Below are 6,544 nucleotides of genomic sequence, written 5' to 3' on the forward strand. Positions count from 1 at the left end.
AGAGCAGCAGTGGAGATTTATGAACACAAAGATGAAAAAGACTCACTAATATTGATATCTTGGTCACCTGTAAATTAAATAGCTTAAGGCAGAGCCCAGAGGGCACAAATCAAGGGCAGAATGGGACACTAATTAGTGTAAAACATCCTCCACCCCGTTTTTGTGTTTTATCCTTACTGGTAAATTCTTTAAAATCAGCTTAAGGTCTTAATGTCAAGTTCATTCTCCAAATGTAAAATTCAGTCAAGAAAATTGTACTTTCACTGCATCTTTGCTTCCCTTTCTAGTGTTATGCTAGATCTATAATAATAACCTAATAATCAGTAGTAAAAAACCCTAATGTTTATCACCAAGTAAGGAGATGCTACTATGAATATACATAGTAGTGGACAGGTGGTATAAAACCAAGCCATTTTTAAACTCATTTTTCAGAACAGAATTGTACCAGAAGTAGGTTAAGGAAGTAGTAGTTACTGTGGTTGTGCAACTGTGGTCAGACATTTCATCATGTGCAGTGAGTGCATTACAAACATATGTACAAGAAACTGTGGGGTGCATGCTTTAAAAGGTCAGTCATGACTTTTATATTTTATAACAAGAACAGATGATTATCAGTATATTACAGAAAGCTTTAGATCAGGAGTGTCAAATATATTTTGGCCCCATGAGCCAAATGAGTTGGGAAGGATGCGTTTACTGGCTGAATGAATGGCACCAGGTTGGATCCAGGACCCACTTTGGTAGATCTGGGACTGCACTGCATGCAGTGTCTGCCCTAGCTGGTTCAGCATATGACTTGCGTGTGGCACCTGCTCCAGCTGGTCTGGAGTGGACGCTGTGTGCATGGGTACTGAACTGGCTGGAGTAGGCGTCACATGCAGACCCCTGTCACCTACAGGCCAGATCCAGTCCCCATTCTGGCTGGTCTGAGATTGTTCTGCACAGTGCCATAGCAAGGGGGAGTGAGCGTGGTAACCGCCCCGGGAGCTGAAGTGAAGGGGCTTCAACAGGGGCTGCCCAGCTGAGGCGGGGTGCAGGACAGAGCCATGAGCGGCTCATCTGGTGGGGCCGGGGGAACGGGGGAAGGGCAACTCCTGCCACTGCATGCACTCCTATGAAATCATGTCTATAAAATCTATGAAACCTGGCCAAGCATGGGAGGGGGGCGTGTGCCCCCCGGATCTGTGTGCAGGGCAAGGGCAGGCTGCCTCTGCAGGCTTTGCTCCAGGTGCCAAACTTCATAGCTATGGCACTAGTGCCACAAGCAGTGCCTCCTTCAAGACCCATGCTGCATGCAGCACCCACAGCAGACTGATTAGAGTGGGTACCATGTGTGGCTTGTGTCTTGAACTGGCCAGAGCAAGTGCCATATGTGCTGGATCCAGCACATGAAGGGGAGGTCCTGGACTGGCCCCACACAGGTAACCATGTACAGCATGGTCCTAGATCCTGTGTGCAGGGCCAGTCTGGCATGTGCCATGTGTGGGTGCCCTCGAGACCCAAGACCAGCACTGGGGTTGGATCACATGGCCCTGCAAGCTAGATTCAGCCTGTGGGCAGTGTGTGGATATCTTTAAGAGTGTTATGTATAAGTTGTTACATTGGCCTGGGGATTGCAGGAGGAAACCAGAGGGAACAGCAGATCAGTAGGCTAAAATGGCTCTCTGAATAAACAAGCTTTATCGTTCTGTAAGTTTAACTCTTTGGTCTTTTGAGACTAACATGTTACCAGGGGTGGGATGCAGCTAAAGACAGAAAAATGGAGCATCTCAGAATTCCAGAGGAGTTAAAGTTATCCAGCAATGCAGCAGAAAACAGGAAAAATTTAAGCAGAGCTTCACCATATATATGATGGCCAGTAGAGAAAAGGAAGATCCACTCAAGATAGCTATTTTTAAAAAAAAATATAACAGGCCCAGAAGCTCTGTCTCTTTATAATAGCCTACAACTTTTAGAAGCAGAACAGAAAAGCTATGGTACAGTAATAAAAAAAGTTTGAGTAATATTAAAACCTTTGAATGGTATAATTTCCACCTTAGACAGAAGAAAGAATGTGAGGCAATAGAAAAGTTTGTCAAAGACCTCAGACTGCTGAGCCAAGCATGCAACTTTGGAGTCTGAAAAGAGTCCATGATCAGAGACCAAATAGTATTGGGTATAAGGGTTACAAACCTTAGGAAAACACTGCTAGAGGATCCTGAGCTTAATTTGGAAAAGGCAGTTAGAATGCGCCAAGCAGGTGAGATAACAAATGCCAGGCTGCAGAAGCTGGAGGAAAAAAGCAGAGCAAGCTGAACTAGACAGGATTACAAGACTGTAAAAACCTAAGGCACACAAAAAAACAATACAGAAAGAAGGACCTCACTATGAAGCAGGCAAGCAGAGGCCAAAGAGAATTGCTTGAAGAAACAATGGTCAGCTGCAGATACTGTGGGGGTTCCCACAAACCCATGCAATGCCTTGCAATTGGTAAGCACTGCAACAAATGCAAAAGATTCAATCACTTTGCAAGAGTTTGCAAAAAAGAGCAGGATGCAACATACAAGAAACAGCAGGTTCATGCTCGATGCAACAAGGAAGAGGAAGAATTCCTCATTGGCACAATGCAAGTATAGTTCATTCTTCTGAGGACTGGACAATCACCCTGGATACCAATGGACTAATGGTAACTTTTAAATTAGATACAGGGGCACAGGTCAATGTAATACCAGAATACATTATTCAAAAAATGAAAACTAAACCTGCGTACTATGAGAATAAGAAAGTGAAACTTAGAGCATATAATGGGAACATGATTGCAACCAAGGGTGTTTGTGCACTGCATGTTAGACATGAGGGTAATATAGTAAAAGTTCAGTTTGTAACAGTCCCAGAAAAACTAGTGCTAATTATTAGGTTGCAAACATGTAAAACTCTAGGTCTTATTAACAGAATAGATGCCATTGAGGGACTAGAAAGCAAGAATATAGAAGAAGAGTTTTATGATATATTTCAAGGCATAGGGAAACTGTCAAGTGAGGACAAGATAGAATTAAGAGAACCAAATACTTCCACCATACATGCTCCAATAAATGTTACCATTGTACTAAGGGAGAAACTGAAAAAGGAATTAGATTAGTTAACATGGACATAATAGACAAAGTAGAGCAACCAACTGCTTGGGTTCATTCACTGGTCATAACAGAAAAAAAAGATGGATCCTTGAGATTGTGTCAGGATCCTAAGCAAATGTACAGATACATCAAAAGGGAGCATTTTTCTATTCCCATCAAGGAACAGGTTTTTGGCAACTTGGTAGAAGCTAAATATTTCTCCACATTGGATGCCTCTTCTGGGTTTTGGAAAGTTCCCCTAGAAAAGAACAGCACTAGATTATGTACCTTCAATATGCCATTCAGAAGGTTTTGCTTTCATAGGCTTCCTTTTGGACTGTGTTCTGCATCTGAAGTATTTCACAGAAAGGTGCAATAAATTTTGAAGGTCTTGATGGATCTATGGTTTATACTGTTGTATTAGTTTGAGATACTAGGGAAGAACATGACTTGAGGCTAAGAAAGGTACTAGAAAGAGCTCACAGAGCAGGTTTGAAACTGAACAAACAAAAGTGTAAATCCAGGCTCAAAGAAATAATGTATCTGGGAGAAAAACTTTCTGAGAAAAGAGTGAAAATCGATCCTGCAAGGGTTAAAGCCATTACAAACATGCCACCCCCTACAGGTAAGGGAAGAGTGCAAAGATTATTGGGAATGATCAATTTTATAGGGAAATAGCTACCTAACTTAGCAGAGCAGACCAAACATCTTAGATCATGCCTACATAAGAATGCTCAGTGGATATGGGAACATAAAGATGAAGCTGGATTTAAAAACTTGAAGGAAAAAATAATGAAAGCTCTGCTCTTGTGCTAAAATACTATGACCCTAAAAGACCCATTAAATTGTCAACAGGTGCCTCTAAAGAAGGCATTGGAGCAGCTTTGCTTCAAAAACATGGGGATAGCTGGAGATCAATAGCAGACGCATCTAGGGCACTCTCTAAGTTAGAGTTTCTATGCACAAATTGAGAAAGAAAGTTTAGCTTTGGTATATGGCTGTAAGAATTTCATATATTCATCTATGGGAAGCCTGTGACAGTTGAGACTGATCATAAACCTTTGGTAAGTATAGCAAAGAAAGGGTCATCAGACGTGCCACCCAGATTACAGAGACTTTTCTTTCAACTGCAAATGGATGATCTAGACATACAGTACATGCCAGGAAAACATCTACTTATTGCAGATACATTGTCCAGAGCATGAGACACAACAGAAAATGACAGAATTCCAGACTCACATAGTACATACTAATCTAATTAAAAGAGTGATTCCTGTCACAGATAAAATGTAGACACTAATTGCAGAAGCTACTGCTCAGGACACCACACTGCAAAAAGTGACAAAAGCTATTCATGCTGGTTGGCTTGGAAAAAATATACCTAGCCTCTACTATCAGTTCAAGAAAGAGCTGTCAGTACTGGATGGCATTTTGTTCAAAGGCTCATGACCTGTTGTTCCAGCAGAGCTAAACAAAGACAAGTTAAACAGAATACATAAGAGGCATCTCGGCATTGAAAAATGCAAAAGGAGAGCAAGGGGTGCTCTATACTGGCCCAACATAAATAATGACATGGAAGATGCTGTAAAGTCTTGTACAATGTGCCTAAAGTACAGATCAGTGAAAAAAAAGCCCATGATGGTCATAGACGAACCCGTAGCTCTGTGGTATCAAGTGAGCATTGACTTATTCATACATGCAGGAAAAAAATATGTATTAGTGCTGGATTATTATTCTCACTATCCTGAAATTGCATTGCTTGAAAGCACAACAGCAAACCATGTCATAACACACATCAACTTACATCATAACTCCGTCACAACACTTCAAGTTGTAAATACTCACAATCCAATTGCCTGAAAAATGGAATACAAATAGTGAAGAAATTGTTGAAAAAAGCTACTGATTCACACACTGATGTTTACCTGTCACTCTTAAACTACAGGGCACCACTCATGAAACATGGATTGTCCCCAGCAGAAATGCTGTTTAACAGGAAACTCAAAACTAGGCTGGCAAATCTTGTGGATAAAGTTCATCAGAATGAAAAGCAAAACATGAAAACATTAAAAAAAAAAAAAATTGACAAACTCAAACAAAAATGGTACGATGACAGGGGTCCCAGGGAATTACCACAACTTCACAACAAAGATAGGGTGCTTATTTCAGATGGACTAACATGGAAATAAAAAGCATTAGTGTCGCATCAAGTGGCTTCTAGACCCTATAAGGTAGTCACATTGGAAGGGCAGGTATTAAGAAGGAACAGATGACAGTTGCAGCTCATAAAGGAGAGAATAGAAGCAGCATCATGAGATTCCCCAGAGGAAACAGAATAACAACAAAGCAACAAGAAACGACAAAGGAGACTGAAAATGACACAGAAGCACAGACTTCTGAACAAGGAAACCAAACAAGAACTGAACCAATAAGGATTGAGAAAGCAGAGAAATTGAGATCATTTAGAGCTAAAAAGCCAACACAAAGACTAATAGAGACCTGTTAAAATGTGCTTTAACAATGGGTTGAACTAAACTTCCAATGTTAGTATTACAAGGGGAGATGTTTCATAGATTTCATAGACATTAGGACTGGAAGGGACCTCGGAAGATCATCGAGTCCAACCCCCTGCCCGAAGGGCAGGAAGTCAGCTGGGGTCATAGGATCCCAGCAAGATAAGCATCCAATTTACTCTTGAAGGTGTTCAATGTAGGTGCTTGAACCACCTCTGATGGCAGGCTGTTCCACACCTTGTGGGCTTGGACAGTAAAGAAATTCTTCCTTATGTCCAGCCTGAATCAGTCTTGCAGTAGTTTGTAACCGTTCAACCTTGTCATCCCTTGGGGCGCTCTGGTGAACAAACGTTCCCCCAGATACTGGTGGTCACCCCTGATAGGTGGCCATCAGATCACCCCTGAGCCTGCACTTTGTCAGGCTAAAGAGCCCCATGTACTGTTACATTTAAGGGGGAAGATGTGTGATACATATAAGTTGCTACATTGGCCTGGGGATTGCAGGAGGGAAACGCAGGGAACAGCAGATCAGTAGGCTAAGATGGCTCTCTGAATAAACAAGCTTTATTGTTCTATAAGTTTAAGTCCTTGGTCTTTTGAGAATAACACAGGCTGGATGTCTGACACCCTGCTTTAGATCAGTAAAGACTGGAAACACTGCACATAAAGCAATGAGTTATGAAATCTTCTGACTTAAAATGTTAAATGGGATTTTTGAAAATAACAAAACTAAACCTTAGAGATCCTAAAGATATGTTATGGAAAGGAAAGTTAGTACCTATGGCAACACAATTTTTCCTTTTTTTTACCTTACAATAACAATAGTAACAGAAAAGATGTATTTTACTGGGAGTCAATAGAGAGCTGGGTTTAATAGTCTATGGTAAGGCCAAAGGATGTTCTCAATTCACTCTTACTGCACACTAGATACCAGGAATG

General features: G+C 41.2%; 1 protein-coding gene across 1 annotated transcript in view; it reads right to left on the reverse strand.

Annotated features, from left to right (window-relative positions):
- LOC102384260 (sperm flagellar protein 2-like) overlaps positions 1 to 6,544 on the reverse strand; it is a 45,100-nt gene that overhangs the window by 25,423 nt on the left and 13,133 nt on the right. The window lies entirely within an intron of this gene.

This window comes from Alligator sinensis, unplaced genomic scaffold (assembly GCF_000455745.1).
Source record: "Alligator sinensis unplaced genomic scaffold, ASM45574v1 scaffold636_1, whole genome shotgun sequence".
NCBI lineage: Eukaryota > Metazoa > Chordata > Crocodylia > Alligatoridae > Alligator > Alligator sinensis.